Source organism: Electrophorus electricus, chromosome 3 (genome assembly GCF_013358815.1).
Source record: "Electrophorus electricus isolate fEleEle1 chromosome 3, fEleEle1.pri, whole genome shotgun sequence".
Classification (NCBI taxonomy): domain Eukaryota; kingdom Metazoa; phylum Chordata; class Actinopteri; order Gymnotiformes; family Gymnotidae; genus Electrophorus; species Electrophorus electricus.
The window spans coordinates 14852501-14859415 of NC_049537.1; positions in this window are offsets into that span (position 1 = coordinate 14852501).

A 6915-nucleotide genomic window follows, 5' to 3' on the forward strand; every position below is an offset into this window, starting at 1 on the left:
ATATTTTTAAAAATCATATTATGTATTTTAGTAGCAAACAATGGAATGTCCTCCAAAAGCCAAAATTAGGTTATATGTTTGCAATCATCCAGAGTGAGCATCAGTGTTTTTCGTCTACCAGATGTGTGTGGCCGTAATGTACGCTAAGGTGGAGGTGTTTGTTAAATAAATAAAACCTCAGCACCTAGGTAGCTCACGTATATCTTGATGTTCTCTCCATCTCCCTCGCGTGTTTCCATATGGCGCGCTCCGGAAAGCGATCGCTGTCCTTTCTCGAGCTCTTCAGGCCACCACAGGTCAATTTAGCGGCCCGCGGAGAGAGACAGAGCGCTGGCGTTCTCGACCCGCATCGACCGAGACATTAATGCCGCAAATGAATGCCTGACTGAATACGCGCCCTGGATAACGGCATGAATAACCAAGAACGATTTACATAATTGCACATTGGCTATGTGTTTTCTGGCGTTTGAAACCCCCGCATATTTGCATACGCGAACTATAGAAATTATACAGTCAGTGTAAATACAAGTCCTTTGAAGAGAAGAGGGAGAGACGAAGGGGAACAGTAGTCAAACAATAATAATGTTAATGATGTTTTTTGGGGTCTGCAGGGAACTATCTGCCGGTCTGCCGCAGGAGATGTACTTCACTCACCGCGAAAATGATACCTGGGCATTGCAGTGAGATGCGCTGATAATAACTCTCACATACATGTGATAGGTTGAAGTAAAAGGTCTAATCGAGTTATCTATACTTGGGCTGTTCTGGTTCTCACGCAGACACACACCCTTTCTTGCTTTTCTTCTGTATATCTTGTGCGACAACTGCATGAAGAGAACTGGAATAGCAAAGGATTTTAGATTGCTCCAGTGTGAGTTTGTGTGAGTGAGTGATCAGAGGCTGTCTATGAAGTTGACACCACGCAGTTGCAGAGGAACACTGACTAGAATAGTTATCTCCCTGCACACTACCCTTGATTTAGTGATCAAAGACACATCTTAATTCCTAAAGATGCACCCTGACACCTCTTTGCTAATGTCAAATGCACTCACTTTTCAAACTGCTTGTACTTGGCTCTGCTTTCAGAGAGGTAGAAAGGCTCATATGGTTCTGCTGACTCTTACAGTGTTCAGGAGAAAGTGGAAGGCAGTTGGAAGAGCAGGAAAGAAGTAAGGAGAAGAAGGGATGGTAAGGGGTGAGAGGAGAGGGGAGGAGAAAGAAGCGCGGGCAAGGGGTGTTTTCACCTCCTCTCCTTCACCTTTGCCTGTGTGCTACCACTGTGCAGTGGCCTGTGTATGGGGGGTTGATAATGGGGGAGACCGAGAGAGTAATAGAGCCACAGAGACAGAGCGGGTGAGAGAGGGAGAGAGAGACAGAGACCAGGCAAGAAATGCACAGAACAGCTGAGCAGCACCCGGCAGGAGTCCCGCCTCCCTCCCCCCGCCTGTCAGCCCTGCAGCCAATGACGCGGCAGGGAGAGTGCTGGCGATTAAAGAAAGCAGGAAAAACACAGAGGAACAGTGATATGCCACTCAGCCAGCAGAGAGCAAAGCCCTGGCCATATTTCCATGATTAATGACCTCCTCAAAGGGAGAGCTGCTTTGTGCACCACTGTGTTCTATTTATGTTGCTCAGCCCAGCAGCATTTAGTTGGTGTCACATAAAAATGATCCAAGCCCTATTATTCCACTTCCTGCATATTTTTCTTTTGTTTACCTGGTGTTCACCTTGACACTGTTTGGCAGCACTAATGCTGCATGTGTAAAACTGTCCCCTTTTTCCTAAATGTTTTTTTTGTTTTTTTTGTCCTGAAAAAATGGAGGGTATAATATATTCCACTTGACAAACATTATGCTGATATGCAGTCTATTAAGTGTTTAAATGTTCAGTGATAGTCTGATTAGTAATATTAGTTTTCTTTCACTGAGCAATAGCAAGGTGCTAGCAAAACCAAGGTCATGGGTTCAATTCCCAGGGAGTACCTGCACTGCATCAATCTATGCAAGTCACTCTGGTTAGAAGTGTCTGCCAAATACAGAGAATGTAATGTAATGGTCTTCATCCAGCATGTTTACAAAGTCTTTTGCTTCAGCTTTAAAAGTTGGGAGGTTCTAAAAAGCAGAGGTTCAACAAACAATGAACATTCAGTTACAGTAAACCCAAAGGAAATCTGGGAATTCCCTTTGATTAGAATAAATTCTGGAGGCACCATACGTTTAGCACCATCGGTGCTATTTTTAACTGGGAAGAATGTGCTCTTGTGACCGTCTCCTCCTCAAGGATAACTTGAACTGTTGTCTGAAGTTTATCTCTCTTTAAAGTGCCAGCTGTGCTCAAAGATATTCAGCAGACTTAAAAAAAGAATGAGGCAGGGGAAGATGATGAGTAAACAACACTTTAGTACTGTAAATAAAACATTTGTTTGTGACTGAGGCTTCCTGATGTTAGCAGTATGACCTGTTTTTTACTGGAGTCTCCAAACACATGCATCTCTCTCTCTCTCTCTCTCTCTCTCTCTCTCTCTCTCTCTCTCTGCCAGCACACAGCCAATCCATATTGCATGAGAACAAATTTTTTTCTGACAACTTGAGTGATAGATTTGTACAAGCGCTGGATGTTTTCTTCAGGAGAAGACTGGTGGAGTGACATAAATTGCTATTAATAAAAATTTTAACAACATATGCCAAATGAAATTTTTCTGTTAACATGGCAGGGAGGGAGAGCAAATGGCGTCTGTGGTGGGCTACTGGGGAATAGCGTTGTGTTTTTGTAGTTTTCTTTGTAATAAAAAAAAGGGAGTGAAAAGTGTGTGTGTGTGTGTGTGTGTGTGTGTGTGTGTTAGCATTATCTAACTCTCACCTACTCTTTCACACACATACACACACAAATTGACAGTGGTTTACTAAATACTTGGTTGTCTGACCCACCAATTATTTATTTATCCAGTGTAACCTCTGATCTCAAACATCCATTAAGACTTGTGTTTCACAGACAAATAGTTTTTCCCCCCTGTCTGCTAAGACGTGATGAAAGATGTAATCTGTCTATTCCTCATTTTTTTTGCACATATTTTGCTTTCCCTTGTTTTCATCCCATTGTGTACATTTGGTTCTGTTTTAGCACCATTAAGGATTACTTGCACAGCTGTGTAGCGTAGTTTCATCTCACAGCAAAAGAATGGTCAGGTTTAGATTTTAACCTTGGCTCCGAATTCTCCTCTTGCTGCCTTTTTTCCAGCCACCTTCCTTTGCTGAGGTAATTAACTACGCGCATGTTTGAAGGCGGGATTACACTTGTCTAATTGTGGTGTGCGTTGTCATGGTGACTATCAGCCAATCAGGGAATAAACACACTTACATGGCAGTGTTTGGGTGAAGCAGAGCAGTATGCAGATGTCAAACTCAGATTTATGATGGTGAAACAGATTATGTTTGGCAGGAAGATCAATGCTGTGACCACCCTGGACTGGGCCTATTTTGATAAACAGCTCCATTAATGTAACCTTCCTCGAATGATGAGTTCTCACTGTTTATTCTACAGAGCAAGGAGCAATGGAGGTGGCTGTTTCCAGCTTTTTGTGTTGGTGTCAAACGTGTAGTGGGCTCTTGTGCAGGTGGAGGTGAAAGGTTAGTTTTTGGGTTGGGCATTACTCGAAGGTGTTGTAAAGCTTGCTTGAGACATCCAGAGGTTTTGGTTGTGAAATTAGATCCTTTAAGCTCTCATGCTGCAAGTGCAGCAACCTTACAGGAAAGCAACAGCATTGGGTTTTTTGCACGCATTTATCTATACAATGGGCAAAAATATTTTGCTAATACTTACAAGCAAGATAAATCTGCTCTGTCTTCCTCAAGACCACAGCTGCCGTATCAGTGAAATGAGAGAATAAAACATCACTAATGCCATGAACTAGCAGTGCACAGTCTGCAAGCACAGAAATGCATATTTACTCTAATTGAACTTTCCCACAGATCCGCTCCCCTACCCTCTGCAGTTACTCAATTAACTGAGAGACAAGCTGAAAACATTGCAGCAAGTCAATAAACCCATATGGGCCCCTTAGGGGGCAGCTTTGCGATTGTTGTGAACCACAATAACCCACTCCAAACAAGCTTTATTACGTATCGCGATATGCCTCTAAGATATGTATGGCACACACAGAAGTATGAGGCCCGTGAATGGACTTGTAATCTCACTAACACTTCATTAGCTTAGCTTCTGCTTGTTATTGAGTCAAACTCAAAGCGGTAACTGAAAATGAACCACTGATCGCAGTGAGTCCAAACTAACAATTCTTCCTTTCTACAGAGCTTGGAGCCAGTTGGGTCAAGAAAGAAGCGGTTCAAGTCCAGTTCCACAGTGCATAACTCCTGTTGAGTTCTGTTTCAAATAAGAGATAGGCATATTTAATGAAACAGAGGGCTCTCATCTGCATTCACGTCTGCACTCTGCATTTTTTGTCAACAGAGAAAAGCTGGTATAAACGTGGAGCATTTAATAACCCCTTCTCTCCTTTATTTCATTGTTTGCTCATCCCTTCTCAAAGGGCCAATGCACATGGTGACCCATGGTGGTCAGAGAGCAGTGTTTCATGCCATCCCACAAGGCTTTGCTGGCAGGCACTGTAGATGCTTTTAGGGTTACACTGCTCCTCGGAGAACATCTATTTTCCATAAATATTGAACTGGAATGAAATAGAATAGAGACAGAAAGTCCCCATAGCCCAAAACTCTTATGATGAGGAAGGGGATGAGTAAAGGGAAAGGGGGTTTAAAGAAAGAGGGGGTAAAAAAGGAAGAAAAGAAGAAGATCAAGTCGGCTTGATCTCAGCAGGGAAGGGCTTTAAGCTGTCCAGTAGGTCCTTAATAACTAATGAGAATATAAGGCCTACTGTATGTCTTTGGAACTGTTCTGGCAGAGTAAAAGAGTTAAATGTATTATGAGGTGCATGCAAACAGGAGGCCTTATTGTCAGGTTTGTCCTCAGGCAATACTTAAGGTGCCTTCACGTGCGACAGGGAGGAAACATGCACACACATAAACAGCAGCATCACCAATTGCAAGAAATTCCCTACAGTCTGCCTCGCCTAGCTCCAGTCTCATGTCCCTTGCTCCCTCCATCCCCACATCCGTTTATTTGTTCTTGCCCCTCCACCAAAACAAGAGAAGAATGGTTGGGTTCCACCTCAAAGGCTTGGAAAGATTACCTTTATTTCCATTATAAAGTACTTTGGCTATGACTGGCATCTTTGAACACAGCGGGGACCCCGAGCTCGGCGCACGAGCCCTTCATTATGGGCCTCCACCTCAGACGAACAGCTACGATGCCCCAATAAAGGAGCCATGAATGGTGTGCATCCTGTATTGACCTGTTTGCTGAATATCAGAGTAGATTCTTTTTCTGATGTATTTATAATGGCCTTATTAAAAGCACTTTTGATGTGAAGAATGCAACAAGGACACACCAATCTATTTCCTACTTTTTGCCTCCTGCATAGAATAACTAGGTCTGTCTTTCTGAAATGTATATTTTTAAAACATTACACAATGTGGCAGTAGCTAGTAGCCTGGAATTACTTGGATTGCTGATTTCTTTTGATTTCTTCTTCAGTCATTAGAGGTGATCTTGTGAGGGCATTTTGGTGTTTGGAGTTTTGGTGTTATGTATCCATTGATGTTGAGTTGACCACCAGAGACTGTGCTGAATGGCTTTGTTTCACATATGAAATATTCCATTTGATACAAAAACACTGGGAATGGCGAAATATAAATGTATAAATTCACTATGAGTGAGCGCTTTATTTCAGCTGTCATTTCATCATGTCATCTCAGTCGCATATTTTCCAGTTATCATAGTAAAATGAAATATTTCCACAAAGAAGACAAAACTTCAAAAATAGGTAATGGATTAGAGGGGGACAGGGTTTAAATCTGGGGATGTTTGCTCAAACATATTAGCAGACTGTTCTAAAGACTGCAGGCTGATGTATTCACTTAAAGTAAACAGCTATATGTAATTTAAGTTACTGTAAGTTACTGACTGAAAACATAATAGTTGTTTAACTAGTAGAAAGATCACCAACCATATCCACAATATTAAAAACATATAAAAGTTACTGTCAAATTTGGAATAAAATGCTAACTGTTTACCAACGGCTGTATTCCTCTTCCTTTAACTGCAGTGAAACATCTGTTGACACTTGTAAGTCTGTCGTTATTGTTGTTTCCATGACTTGATCATTATTTGTAATGAGATTTTTTGTAGTTATTTCAGGTTGCCATGACAGCAGTACTTTTGATGTCACCTCTCATTCAAGGTGTCATCATCCTTATGGACAGGTATAACAAAAAAATGACATCATCAGTAAATGCTTCGATACAGCTCTCAGAAGGCACTTTGTAGACAATTCTTTTTAATGAAACTTATATCAATGCTTTTGTTATAAAACATGCACAAAAAATACAACTCCACATCTGCTGAGAGACAATTTATTGCGTGAACTTTGTCTTGAAATATTGTAGAATATATTTCATAATTCCTTTTGTTGTACTAAAGAACAAACAAACAAACGAACTTTGACCTTGATTAAAAAGTTAAATTGAGAACAGAACCCTACATCTACCTGTTAGTCTTTTCTGTTGCAATAATTAACAAAGTAAAAATTAATAGGAAAACTCTGTCACAAAAATAAAAGTCATGAAATTGTTCTTAATTTAATTCAAAATCAGACAAAAATGCCATTTATCATTAAAGGCAAATATGTCCTCTTAATATCTATTTACAATTGCACATAATTCAGAGTAAAAATAGACCAGAGTACACTTGAATATCTGTTTATATACATGTGTGTGCATTTGCAGTTGTGCTTCTCTGTGACATTTGTAATGATTAGAAATGCCTATCTAATTGCTTCTGAAG